At 47.9% G+C, this 14,247-nt stretch overlaps 1 non-coding gene across 1 annotated transcript; it reads right to left on the minus strand.

The window, feature by feature from the left end:
* Positions 1 to 5,152: 5,152 nt before the first annotated feature.
* Positions 5,153 to 5,297, minus strand: LOC120102092 (small nucleolar RNA SNORA79). Its single transcript, XR_005503114.1, has one exon. It is a non-coding gene; the product is annotated as a small nucleolar RNA SNORA79 (small nucleolar RNA).
* Between the last annotated feature and the right edge of the window lie 8,950 nt (positions 5,298 to 14,247).

Raw genomic sequence — 14,247 nt, forward strand, 5'->3', positions numbered from 1 at the left:
CGTCTCTCCAGACTATTGCCTCCTCCTTCAGATCAGCCACTACCGGGGGTTGGGGATTTAGCTCAATGGTAGAGCGCTTGCCTAGCAAGCGCAAGACCCTGGGTTAGGTCCCCAGCTCCGGAAAAATAAAAAAACAAAAACAAAAACAAAAACAAAACAGATCAGCCACTATCTCCTCCAGAAAGCCATCCCTGCTGTCTCTGGCTTCCTTGGAGAAACAGACCCCACCTTATGGCCCAACCTCTGGCCACAGTTGCAACCATATACTTCTATGCGTCACTATTTGAATTCAGAGCAGCCCCGCCCTGACTCCCCAGAGTGCAGAACCTGGCACAGGGCTTCCTTCCTGATGTTTTCTCTCCTACAGTGCTGGGGATGGAACCTCACACAGGCCAGGGAAGCACTCTAGGACTGAGCTGCAGCCTGGCCTCAACAGACAGGCACTTGAACAAATGGACGAGTGGGTTACAGGAAAGCGACGTCCAGTCCAGAAGGGACCTCACAACATTCTCCGGGTCATGGGAATTGTTGAAGCATCTTAGGCGGAGCTCAGCGGCTGAGCTCAAGAATAACTTTCGTAAGTAGTTGGGAGGTACCGGGAAGAGTAATTTTATTTTTCTTTTGGTCCTCCCAGATGAGTTAAATATTTTTTAATGATGCCATGACCATCATTTATGAGAGGTTGTGTCATTTTTACCAAAACAAAGCTTTTATATTTTTTAAAAAGTGAAGAAAAACAACTTTTTTTTTTTAAACTGTGGGGGCTGGTATAGAATTTGTGGAGTTCTGTGAATTCATTGTCTGGGGCTTCTCCCATCAGGAGCCCATGTAGAGTCTAGGGTTCCTCTTCGGTTCCCTCCCTTCCTTCCCCACTACTTCCAAGTTTATTGAAAAACCAGAAAGGATGTGCAGGGCAGAACTGAAATCAAGGCAAACGATGAATTGTGTGAGAAAATGGCACAGGTATGCTGTCGGTACTTTGATAGACACTGACCTGCACGTATTGCAAATAGGGAGATAATTTTAGCTTACAGGTTACAGTCCTTCTGCACAGCTGAGGCAAGGAGTTCAAGGTGGGAACCTTAAGGCAGGAACGAAAGCAGAGAACACGAAGAAACACTGCTCACTGGCTCAAGGCTTATCCCTCCTGCTTCTTATACCACTCAAGCCCACCTACCAAGGAGAGCTCTCACCCGCCGGGGGCGGAGCCTTTCCATATGAATCGTGAATCAATGACCCCGGACCCCAGACACTTCCACAGGCCAATCTGAGGAATACAATTCCTCATTTGAGGCTCCCTCTTCCTAGTTTGTATCCCGTTGACAAAGTCCATTCAGCAGGAGGTGTTTATATTTTCTGTTTCTCCCACAGCTGGAATTTGTTTGGGGCAGGGGTTGTTGGGAAATGGTCAAAGGAATGACACGTGGTTAACAAGACCTTGGGAACCTGTGAGAGAGGCACCAGGGGAAAAGGCAGAGGGAGAGCCTGTACTGAGGTGCATTTCCTTCCCTGGATTATTATTGGATGTGGCTGGGTGCCTCCTGCAACAAACATTTACATTCAACGTCTAAGACGTGTTCGTTGTTGTTGTTGTTGTTGTTGTTGGACATGGCTGTGGAGTCCAATCTGGTGAAAGGAGGTGCTGAGTGCTGCCCTCGGTGCACCTGAGCCTGGATATGGCTTTCAGCCTTGCTTTCACGCTTTCCCAGATATAATCTCTAGTACGTGCCAGGCGATTGTTTAACTTGCTCTGTCCTGAGAGAGTTCCGGGTGAGGACCGCTCAGCTAATATTTAGTATGTGCTCACTGGCGTTTATTTATGGGGTGTTTTTTTTTTCTATTTTTCGGAGCTGGGGACCGAACCCAGGGCCTTGCGCTTGCTAGGCAAGCGCTCTACCACTGAGCTAAATCCCCAACCCCTATTTATGGTTTTCTGATCGTGTTTCTTTTTCTGAAATCAAGCAGCCTTCCTTGGATCATTGCGTACCTTGTTACATTTGTGCAAGAACTACTTCTAACAGCGCTTCTTAAATGATTTCACTTCCCTTCTTGCCCAGGGCCCACCAGAGGTAGTGAAAAAGCAAGGTCATTAGGATACGGGGGAAGTAGGGGGCTGGAGAGGTGGCTCAGTGGTTAAGAGCACCGGCTGCTCTTCCAGAGGTCCTGAGTTCAATTCCCAGCAACCACATGGTGGCTCACAACCATCTATAATGAGATCCGATGCCCTCTTCTGGTGTATCTGAAGACAGCTACAGTGTACTTATATATAATAAATGAATAAATCTTTAAAAAAAAAAAAAAAAGGATACGGGGGAAGTAGACCCGTTCAGAAATGGTTCTTTGGGGGATTGGGGATTCATACTCTCTCCGAGCATCACGTGGCCGCCACAGGACTCGCCTCTCCACCTGTTTTGCCTCAGCATGCGAGTCTGTCTTAGCAAAACTCGAAATGAGTCTGTATCTGCTGACATCACTCTGCCAATCGGCCCAAATCCGAGGGAGTGGCAAGAGGCCGACAGCACACCACCGGGTTTCTCTGTATGGAGTCCCGATAAATGGAGCTCAAATATTCAGCGTAAGGCGGACCAATACATGTGTGCCGTGAGCGAAGAATCCTTTATCATGAGTCCTTTTATGTGCTTACTTTAGCGAAACATCCTTTTACCTGTTCAGGAAAACACTCCTTCATGTGTTTGCCCCAGCAAAACACCATCTGACACAACTTTCTAAAGAACCCTTAAGTTGGGCTGGAGAGATGGCTCAGTGGTTAAGAACACCCGACTGTTCTTCCAGAGGTCATGAGTTCAATTCCCAGCAACCACATGGTGGCTCACAACCATCTGTAAAGAGATCCGATGCCCTCTTCTGGTGTATCTGAAGACAGCTAGAGTGTACTTATATATAATAAATAAAATTAAAAAAAAAAAAAGAACCCTTAAGTTTCTACCTCATAAACGTATTCTGAAACAGAAGTAAAGTTGTCTACAGCATTAGATAGTAGTCTGCCCCACTCTTTAAGGTCCTCAAATGCAAAATCTTGCAGACAAGATATACATAGACAGACAAAAGTTGACAGGGTGATTGAATCCCCAGCCCCCACCGCCCTTTGCCTGCACCTATGTTGTGCATCACATGCATGCAGTACCCGAAGAGGCCAGAAGAGGGCATCTGATTCCCTGGATATGGCAGTTGTGAGCCGTGATATGGGTGCCGGGAACCGAGCCTCAATCGTCTGCAAGAGCAGCCAGTGTTCTTAACCACTGAGTCTCTCCATTCCCAATCTGATCCTTTAGATAAAGCCTTAGAATGGGTTTTCAAAGCTATGCCCTGGATAATGACGTGTATGGGATGAAGTCGTCATTTTTTCAAATTCATTTATTTTTTTTTCATCCACCCACTCACTGGTTGGCCATCTTCTCCACATCAGTACAGTGTGGAGAGCAAAGTAATAGATCTCATCTGTCACCAGGGAGACAGACACAGGTAGTCATAACAACCACTTCAAACCATAGGAGGGTCCGGCTGAGTGTGGAGCAGTAGCTGACTGTCATGGAGGGATGGGACGGAGGATTGCCAGGCCAAGATGAAATGGAAGGGCACTCCTGGAAGAGGAAACAGTCGTGTGGCCAGGACAGTGCATGGAGTACAGAGGTCCAGCACCAAAGGGCTCACACACATTGTCTGGTCTTAGTTTTGCAGCAGCACACAGAAATGGGTGAGTATGGAGGGCAGAAAGGGGTGGTTCTGTTTCAGTCCTGAAGGGCACATCCATGGTGTGAGATATACAGATATAGGGAAGATGTCTGCTCATATTACACAGACCTAGAGTGTGAGGCTGAACCACTAGGCTTGGCTCCTAGGCCCTGCCACAGTAACACTAGGCTGCCCCATGATACCAGTACAATCTGGGGGAGGCACAACCAAGTGGGTTCAGCCTCCCCATGAGGAAATGAAGGTGGGCCAGGTCAGGGGAGGGAAACTGTCCCTAAAGCATGTCTCCATATCCACAGCTGGCTTGACCCAAAGCGGTAGTTTATTGGAAGGCCATTAGGCTCTTCTTTCATTCTGGATGGTGCTAAGAGTACCCACGATGTGATGTAGGGGTCTGTCTTAGTTTCTTTCTCTGTTGCTAAGGAATGTAACTTAAAGGCTCCCAGTTCAGGGTTACATCTATCATGGTGAGGCAATCAAGGTCACGGCTGATTGAAGTGCTGGTCACATTGTATCCCAGGAGACTCTAGAATCTGTCAACCTGACAATGTGAATTATGACAGGCACCACCACTGTGAGCGTTGTGTTGGCAGTAAAATCTAGGTCCTTGTCTTGCTAGATAAGTGCTCTACCAGTGACCTATACCCCCGAGTCCTTATTATATTATATTTTAAGTCCTTATTTAATTGAAACACAGTCTGTCTCAATATGCAGCCCAAACTGGCCTCAAGTTTGCAATCTCCTACCAAGTTTTCCCAAGTGCTTAGACTAACAATGTCCCTGTTCCCGCCAATTTATAGATGAGAAAAACCGAGGCTCAGAAAGATGAACAAATTTGCCTAGGCTTGCACAGCAAGTTCATCAGACCAGCCCACACCACAGGGCTTTCAACCATTCTGAAGGTCAGCAGTAGTCCAAGTTTTCTGTCTTTGTCTCATGATTTACACAAAACAAGATCTCATTCTGTCACTCAGGAGCCCAGGTTTATATGGAACTCACCATGTAGCTCAGGATGGCCTGACCTCTAATACAGGACAATCCTCCTGCCTCAGCTTCTGGATGGTGAGGTTATAAATGTGAACCACCATGCCCAGTGTCATCCCAAGTTTTCTTTCATGGCCAGGTTTGGGGATGCACATTTTACAGTAACGGAAGCCTGCAGAAAGCATGGCTGTCACACGAAAGTCATTTCTGAATACATGCTTTTACAGTTTACGATTAGGAAATTCGGGGGCTGGAGACACTACTCATAGGTTAAGCATACTCGCTGCCCTTCCAGAGGACTCAGGTTTGATTCCCAGCACCCACCTAGTGGCTGACAAGCCTCTGTAACTTCAGCTCTAAGGGATCCTATGCCCTCTTCTGGCCTCCTTGGGCATTGCAAGCGTGGACCGCAGACATATAGGGAAAACATACATACATACAAAACTAAATATTTTTTAATTGTTTGACCCTGCAAATTTCAGAGAATACACAGATAATCCCAATATCTTGATATTCTCTGAGTAAAAAAAAAATCAATTTTAATTTACGATGACCTAAAATCCTAGTGCCATGCCTATAGGCAATAGGAGGAACAGTCATCAAAATAAATATTTTTTTTTTTTTTGGTTCTTTTTTTCGGAGCTGGGGACCGAACCCAGGGCCTTGCGCTTCCTAGGCAAGCGCTCTACCACTGAGCTAAATCCCCAACCCCTAAATATTTTTTTTAAAAAGGGAGAAAATTAGCAGATGGCAAGATGATTCATCCAGAAAAAGACTCCTGCAACCATGCCTGACAATTGAGTTCTGGCCCTGGAACCCATGCAGCCAGCGCCTGGAATTGCTGTCTTGTGTCTCCTCCACCCGCAGGAGAGCTGTGGCTTGTATCCATCCATATCCACACACATGCACATGGAAACGTCGTAACTTCTTAATGGAAGTTTTTGTTGAGCGTAGTGGCCTAAATCTATAATCCCGGCATTTGGGTTCTAAGACAGGAGGATGGCCGAAAGCTTGGGACCAGATGTGATTACATGAGTTCTACAATAGGCTGGGCTTCCAAGTGAGACTGGCTCAAAAGGAGAGGGGTGGAGGGGTGTGTGCGTGTGTGTGTGTGTGTGTGTGTGTGTGTGTGTGTGTGTGTGTGTGTGTGTGTGAAAACAGCCTCCTGTTGATAGGAAGTACAAGACCCATCTGCAATAAACACTGGAAACTTGGGAACTGCTGGAGATGGGAAAGCCACTCACTACAAAGCAGTTGGTGGCCCCCTATGCCTGCCAATTCGAGGCTTGCTTGGGAGCCCCAAGCCTTGCCCCTCTGGTCCTTGGGGAGCCCTCCACCCACTTAGGGTTCCTAGCCAAAGCCACTTCCTTAGGCTCATTTGCCTGGAAGCTGGCCTACTTCCCAGCTGCGGTTTTTTTTTGCCTTGTCATGAAGGAGCCATCCCAAAGTCTGAGGAGTGAGCCTGTTTCTTCGCTGTCTCCCCAGGGACAAAGTGGCCTGAGTTCAAATCCCACCCTACCTCCAAGAAGCCCATCATATCTGAGTGTGTGTTCTGTGGAATCGAACCCTGGGGAGGACTACAGGCTCTACTTTCCAGTTTGGTGGCCCTGAGCACCTCACTGCCCCCCTGAGATTTTGTTTTATCACCTCCCCAGTGAAGATTGAATGGCACCAATGTCAGAGATGTGTGTGTGTGTGTGTGTGTGTGTGCGTGTGCACACACGCACACTGAATGGTTCAATATACACAAAAGGCTCAGAATAGATTGACATGGATGTGGTGCCCAGTGAACATCCACTGCCTCTATACCTCTGAGCAGCAGTATCTTTCTTTCTGCCTCAATTTTTCCATCTGTAAAATGGGGGTGGTACTGGTCCTGTCTCAGAATGCTGAGAAGACTGTAAGTGACTTGATACTTGAAAAGAGCCTGGCATGGCTGGATATTTGACAAAGCATTCACAGATATTAGTCAAAAGCCTTCTGGAACCTGAGAAGTTGAGCTTCACACAAGCAGCAAAGCCATGCCCTAGGCCAATCTCACCAGGAGACCCATTTCTGCTACAAGGCATGTGGTGGCCACAGGAAGTCCTGTGAGAGGAAGGAGGGTGTTAATAAGGAGGCTGGGAACTTGGCAATGGTGGGCAGGTGGCCAAAGGTGGGGTGGGGCTGGGTGGGGCCGCTTGGAATCTGAACTAGTGGGTGGGACAGCAGCCATCTGGCCTTGAGCTCAGCAAGCCCCTCCCCTCTCAGCCTCAATTCTCACCTTCTCATGGGACCATGATATATGGATGACTCCAAGAACACACAGCAGGATGGGCTGTTAGGACACCCTGGGAGCCTGGGCAGGTGTGTTTAGACACTGTCCTGGCTGGTTAGAAGACAGCTCAGACAGGAGTTGGAAGAAACCCTAAACTGGGCCTTTCTGGATGGATACTTTGGTATATACAGCAGCTCAGTGTCCCCAGCGGAATAAAAGGAAACATGCTCCTTGGCTGAGGGGTGATTATGGTCCTGAATGCCTCTGGGCTGGCAGGTACCCACCACCCTCTGTGCCCTGCTGAGTCCTGGGGAGACTCATGGGCCCTGCCTCCACCCAGCTGGCCTCTGGATATTATAATGCTGCCCCTTAGGCCCTCAACTCAGGCTCTGAGACTTTCCCCAAGACACTGGCTCTCTTTCTAGTGCCAGACTTCAGTCTTCTTCCTCACAGGCCCTGGGGACCTGGCTCAGGACTGACATTGATTTATAGCCTCAACAGTTGACACTTGCTGGATGAAGCTCTAACATGCACAACTGACTGTGGTGGTGCCCTCTGCAATCCCTCCTTAGGGCAGCCTTCCTGTGCTTCCCCCAGCACCACAGCAGATGGCGAGCCTAGCCCCCAACAGCCCCAGCACAGTGAGGCTTGCTCAGAAAAGAAGCAAGGTTTAGGTGTCTGTAGGCCTGGGTTCTGCCTCTCCTTGTGACCTTGGGCTGCCTTCCCGTCTCAGAGGCAGCCTTACCCTGCTTCCTGTGGATCTGGGTTAGAGAAAAAGCATGTGTAACAACCCCCTCCTGCAGTGTGCATGTAATGTTCTGGCTTGCCTGTGTGAGTGCGGATACCCTATCCCTTTCTGCTCAGTTTTCTGAGGCATCGTTTATGGAGCTCAGACTGCCTTACATTCGGTAGGTGGCTTCGAGGTCCTGACCTCCCTACTTCTGCCTCTTGGCTGTAGTGGTGAGGATGGAACCCAGGATATTGCCACATTCTACTACTAAACCCCGCCCTGGCTCCAGCCCCACGAAACTCATCATACAAGCCAAGACGGCCTCAAACTTCTCTTGACCTTTTTCTTTTCTTTTAGAATTTTTATTTATGTTATGTCTATGAGTACACTGTAGCTGTCTTTAGACACACCAGAAGAGGGCTTTAGTTGCTGGGAATTGAACTTAGGACCTTTGGAAGAACAGTCAGTGCTCTTAACCAATGAGTCATCTCTCCAGACTACCGTTGATTGGTTTTAGTTCTTGGTTTGTTTGTTTGTTTGTTTTTTTTTTAAAGATTTATTCATGGGCTGGAGAGATGGCTCAGCGGTTAAGAGCACTGACTGCTCTTCCAGAGGTCCTGAGTTCAATTCCCAGCAACCACATGGTGGCTCACAACCATCTGTAATGAGATCTGATGCCCTCTTCTGGCCTGCAGTCACATATGCAGGCAGAATGCTGTACATAAAGTAAATAAATAAATCTTTAAAGATTTATTCATTTATTATATATAAGTACACTGTAGCTGTCTTCAGACACCAGAAGAGGGCCTCAGATCTCTTTTTTTTTTTTTTTTTTTTGGTTCTTTTTTTCGGAGCTGGGGACTGAACCCCGGGCCTTGCACTTCCTAGGTAAGCGCTCTACCACTGAGCTAAGTCCCCAGCCCCGGCATCAGATCTCCTTACAGATGGTTGTGAGCCACCATGTGGTTGCTGGGAATTGAACTCAGGTCCTCTGGAAGAGCAGTCAGTGCTCTTAACCACTGAGCCATCCCTCCAGCCCTAGTTCTTGGTTTTAAGTGCTGTGCCCATATGTTCCTATTCATCACTCCATGAATGTGGGAAGCCAGGAGGCCAGGAATTCAGGCAGGATTGGTGCTTTTGTTGAGACAAAATGTCCTTTTGGCTCAGTATTTTGCTCTTAAAGGCCTTCAGCTGCTCTGAAGAGGTCCACACACCCACTCACAGGGAGTAATCTTTACCTCAGATGGAGATGTTGACTTAGGCACACGAAGAACACCTTAATGGCCAAACTGTATAAGTGTTTGATTGGCTAACCAGTCACCACAGCCTGGCCTAGTTGATAGGGAGAGCAGCCAACACAGCCATGGCTTCAGGCTGATGACACAGGGGCTTAGAGCAGTGACATTCACAGCATACCTTTAGTCCCACCAGTCAGGAGGGAGAAGCAGGTGGATTTCTAAAAATGTGAGGTCACCCTGGCCTACATAGAGAGTTCCAGGACAGCCAGGGCTACACAGTGAGACCCTGCCTCAAACAAAGAAACAAAACAAAAAAGAGAGAGAAAAAAGGGGTTGGGGATTTGGCTCAGAGGTAGGGCGCTTGCCTAGCAACCGCAAGGCCCTGGGTTCGGTCCCCAGCTCCGAAAAAAAAAAAAAAAAAAAAAGGACCAAGCACACCAGCGCAGAAATGTACATTTTTGTTGCTGACATCTTGAAAATGTTTTAAGTTACATTTACTAGTCAGGCGTGGTGGTGCATAACTTTAATCCGAACACTTGGGAGGGAGACAGAGGCAGGTAGATCTCTGTGGGTTTGAGGCCAGCCTGGTCTACATAGTAAGTTCCAAGACAGCCAGGGCTATTGCAGAAGAAACCCTGTTTCAAAAAACCAACTAGGTAGATAATAGTAAGATGATAGATACATAGATAGATCGATAGATGACAGATAGATAGATGATAGATAGATGACAGATTGATAGATGATAGATAGATGACAGATAGATAGATGACAGATAGATAGATGACAGATAGATAGATGATAGATAGATAGATAGATAGATAGATAGATAGATGACAGATAGATATAAAAATTAAGTCAAACATCATTAAAATTTGGTCTGAGTGGCCATGGTAGAACATGGGAAGCTGAGGCAGGAGGATCAATTGTTCAAGGCAAAGCTTGTCAATTGAGTTTGAGTTCATCCTGCACTATGTAAGAACCTGTCTGAAAAAATAAGAACAACTAAACTAACTAAAAAGTGCCCCTCTGATGGGTTGTGCCCCTGCCCATGAATGTCCACCGATGTCTGTCCCTCACTCATCAAAGACCTGAACCAGGCAGTGGTTGTTCTTGGTGTTGACTAGAGCTCAGTTACCTCAGTGTCTCAGGGCTCCAGCATGTGGGAGAGGTCTTGGCCTGAGAGCAGGGATTGCAGTCCCAGGGCTGCAGCCCACACTGGGAGAGTGGGATGGTAGTCAGACCCCTGAGCTTCTCGGATTCCTTGTGGCATCTGTGTCATATTGCTACCCAAACAGGAAAACCATCCTAAAAAGACATGCTAAAAATAATAGATAAATAAATAACACTAAAAGTTTTCAGGCCACGGAAGTGGAGACTGGAGAGAGCCAGAGCAGGCAGGGCCCAGTGGTGTGAGCCTGCAGATCCAGCTCTTGGGAGGCTGAGTGGGAGCATCCCAAGTTCAAGCCAAAGTGTGATCTCTGTGCGATTCCAGCTCAGAGACAAAGAAACAGGGCTGGGGATGTGGCTGGTGCCACTGGGTGCTGGGTAATCGCACAGGAAGCCCCTCGACAGATCCTCAACCACACATAAACGTGTGGGGTGCGCACATTCATAATCCTGGAACCCATGAGGTGGTAGAGGGATCCAAAGCTCAAGGTCATTGAGGAGAGTATGGGTTACCAGAGACCTTGTCTGAGGGCACGCTCACCCTGCCCTCCCCCAGTGGGGGAAAAAATAAGCGATAAAGGAAGGGAGGGAGGAAGAGAGAGAGGACAGTGAGATGAATCTGCACAAAATTACCCACAAAGAGAGACAACAATAAAGGGAGGGAGGGACAGACAGACAGACTGACTGACTGTGATGAGATGGATCTGAACCACAGTGAACAGCTGTGAGGTCAAGATGCTGTAGTGGTCCTTCTCTCTTTAAATTGTTTACATTAATTTATTTTAGGTGTATGCCTGCATGCATATAAGTGTGCTACGAGGTATTCAGGAGAGGGTTTCAAATCCTAGGGGTCTGGAGTTCTGGATGGTTGTGAACCACCTGTGGGTGCTGGGAATTGAACCCAGGTCCTCTGCAAGAACAAATGCTCTGAACTCTGACCCGTATCTCCTGCTCCCGATCTCTCTTTTACAAGGTCAAGCCCAGCAATCCTAGGACAGTCTTTTGGTTTGATTTTGTTATTGTTTGCTTTTGAGACGAGTCTCACTAGGTCTCCCTGGCTGACCTGGAAACTTACTATGTAGACCACTTACCTCGCTGCCTTTTGAGTGCTGGGATTGAAGGCGTGTGCTGTGTGCTTCCGCTGCAAGACAACTTTCTTTTAAATCCACACACAGGCACCTCTACACCTCCCTCTTTTTTTTTTTTTTTTTTTTGGATGTTGAGACATAATTTCTCTTTGTAGCCCAGTCTGGGCTGAACTCAATCCTCTTGTCCTTTTGCTTCAACCTGTTTATCATGAGGGTCACAGATAAGCACCTTACTATATGCTGGCTCCTTGGCTTTGGAAAAAGAGAGGTATTTTTCCTGGTGTCTTTGGGGCCACTGAATGGGAAAAGGACCCGCAGAAACCCGATGTATTAGAGTTCAGCTCCCCGCCATGAGACGCTTCAAGCGGGACTCCCAGTCTGTTGCCACACTCAGCAGGAGTTGATGAAACGGTGGAACCGGTCAGACAGGTGAAGGACAGAGGTAAGGGGTCAGATTTGAATGCAGCTGTGAAGAGCAGGTGGAGGCCAACCCAAGCCCAAGTTTCCCCGTGGGCCCTTCAAGGTGCACCTGCGCCATCCAAGCTGCCACATGACTTAGGCTAGACCAATCACAACCTCTCCAAAGAAGCTGCCAGATGTGTATCTCTGCTTCCTGCCTTTCTCATCTGATATCCCAGCAGCTTGGCTCTCTTCAAAGCTCAGCTCGCGGCACTCAGCTGTGTGCACCCCCATCTCTTATCCGGGACTGTGATCCTTTCCCATCTCACCCACTGGTCCAAGCTTCCACTGGCATAAGGGACTGAGTAACACTGGACCCACTAGGGATGGGCTCACAGAGCTGTCTTCTAGACCATCACTTCCCGATAGGATTTATTTATATATTTTAGGCTTTTGCAGCTGCTATACATCAGAAAATGAAGTCTTTGTATGACAGAGTGGGACTCCTACAATGCTTCCAAGGCCAGCAGTCTGGAAGGGAGCCAAGTGAAGGACATTTAGGCAGCATAATACAAAGTCTAAAGTGAGTCTGAAGACTCTTTATGCAAGTAGCAGATGGGGAGGGAGCCCTGGATGAGCAGGTGCCTCATGGGAAAGTGCACATTGCATTTTCAAGAGAATAACGCTGCTGTCACCTCAACTGATTCTAGCATGAAGGCTACATTACTAGAGACGGAAGTTTCTGGAAAACTAGAAGGGCCTTTGAATGCAGGGACTGTCAATCAACATTGCACCCTACACATCCAGAGGGGCAATGACAGATTAGTGCATTTCACCATGCTGGGAAACCACACAGCACCTGCAAGCATTCACTGTAGTGCCTTGAGGGACCAAGATTCCTATATGCAAGTGACTGTGGGGGAGGGGAGAAGAGATGAAGCCACCCTGAATGTACAGTACTAGAGAAAGAAATCCTCTGGGGCACATGCTTGACTCAAGGGCTGATGGTGGGACAGAACATGGAGACATGAGAAATTAACATGGGAAGGGAGCCCTTGACCTTGGAGTCTAGGGGAAGCCTCTTGTCAGTTGAGTGTTAAAGGGAGGTGGGTGGGAGAGAGGGGAAATGGGTCAGCCATTAGGAGTGCTTTTGGCTCTCAGAGAGGACCAAACTTCAGTTCCAAGCACCTGCATTTGGCCGCCCCACGATTACCTGTAACTCCAGCTCCAGGAAATTCAAGTTCTTTTCTGGCCTCCAAGAGTACCCACCACACACATGAGCACACACCCATGTGTCCATACCTTCCTACACACATGTGCACAGACCATCTACACACACACACACACACACACACACACACACACACACACTTTAAAACAAAATTAGATCTTAAAGAATTCTAACACAATTAACATTTTGACTAGGCAGGCAGAGATCTGAGACAGAGGCAAGAGGATTGCTACAAACTGGAGGCCAGTCTGGGCTATGTAACAAGCCCCTGACTCAAGAGAAGGGAATGTGAAGGCTACCTACATAGAGACAATACTCCTTTCATCTAGAGATGTTGCAAGTAAAATGCTAAGGCAGGCAGAAGCCATGTTGACGGCCTAATCATATGTCGCCTTGCCCATTTTCAGATGCATACATGCAGTTTTCTAGGCCTCTCACAAGAGGGCGGACCCATCCTGGTGCTCTTCACCCACAGGCCTCTTCTTGTGTCTCCAAACTCCTGCATAGGATTTCAAATACAAGGACTAGGGAGCAGCTCAGAGAGTCAGGCCTGACTCCTCAGGAGTGAGGGAGCCGCTGATGCCCACTGGCGTCACTGAGAGCTCCTAGACTTGCCCTGGCCCTGGCTCTTCCAGAGGCAAGCCCTCACTCTGGCTCTGGGCTTTCCTGCTGACTTGCTCATTGGAAAGTGACCGCAAGTTCCTGGGCCTAAAGACTCGAGGCTTCTCTTTTGCAGAGGAGAGTGACATGTCTTTACCTTCTATGACACGGAACATGCTTGTGTGGTGAGTTGCAGGGCAGGGGACACAGAGAGACTTAAGAAAAACCACAGCACTGACTGAAAGAAAGGCGTGGAGGGACACACTTTTGAGAAGATAAGTGGCATGAAATGCCTCTCATGACCTTCCTAGGAGTTGCTAGGGGTGATGGATGTGGGGAAGGCATTCTGGACCCCAGGAACAGCCAGACACAGAATGTTTCAGAAACAGGGTTTTGGATCCGAGTCCTACAGACACTTCGGCAGGGTCTGAGTTATCCCCATTACTATGATCTCATCGGAGTCCCCAGAGACTACACCTGACCAAATCCAGGGCCTGCTTACCTTACAGGGGTCACAAAACCCCTGGCTGCCAGGCCCCTCTATACATCACTAGTGACCCCAGATGTGTGCTCAGTAGGAAGGACAATTTGGAAATCTATGTCTAGAAGAAGGTTTCCCTAAAGTTTCTAAGCAGTTCTGCAGATTAGTCACCAACTCTAAGAGGTAGCATGCCACTGCGTCCTAGCAGACAAGCCAGAGAGAACTTTGGTTTCTTAAAAACCGTTATATTATGCAAATGTTTTTGTTTTAATTCCAGGGGTGGGATAAGAGGCTGCTTCACAGCAGGTGATTATGATTTGCCTAGTAGGGGCGTGGTTTTTGTCAGCTGTAGATAGTTTCA

This window comes from Rattus norvegicus, chromosome 3 (genome assembly GCF_036323735.1).
Source record: "Rattus norvegicus strain BN/NHsdMcwi chromosome 3, GRCr8, whole genome shotgun sequence".
NCBI lineage: Eukaryota > Metazoa > Chordata > Mammalia > Rodentia > Muridae > Rattus > Rattus norvegicus.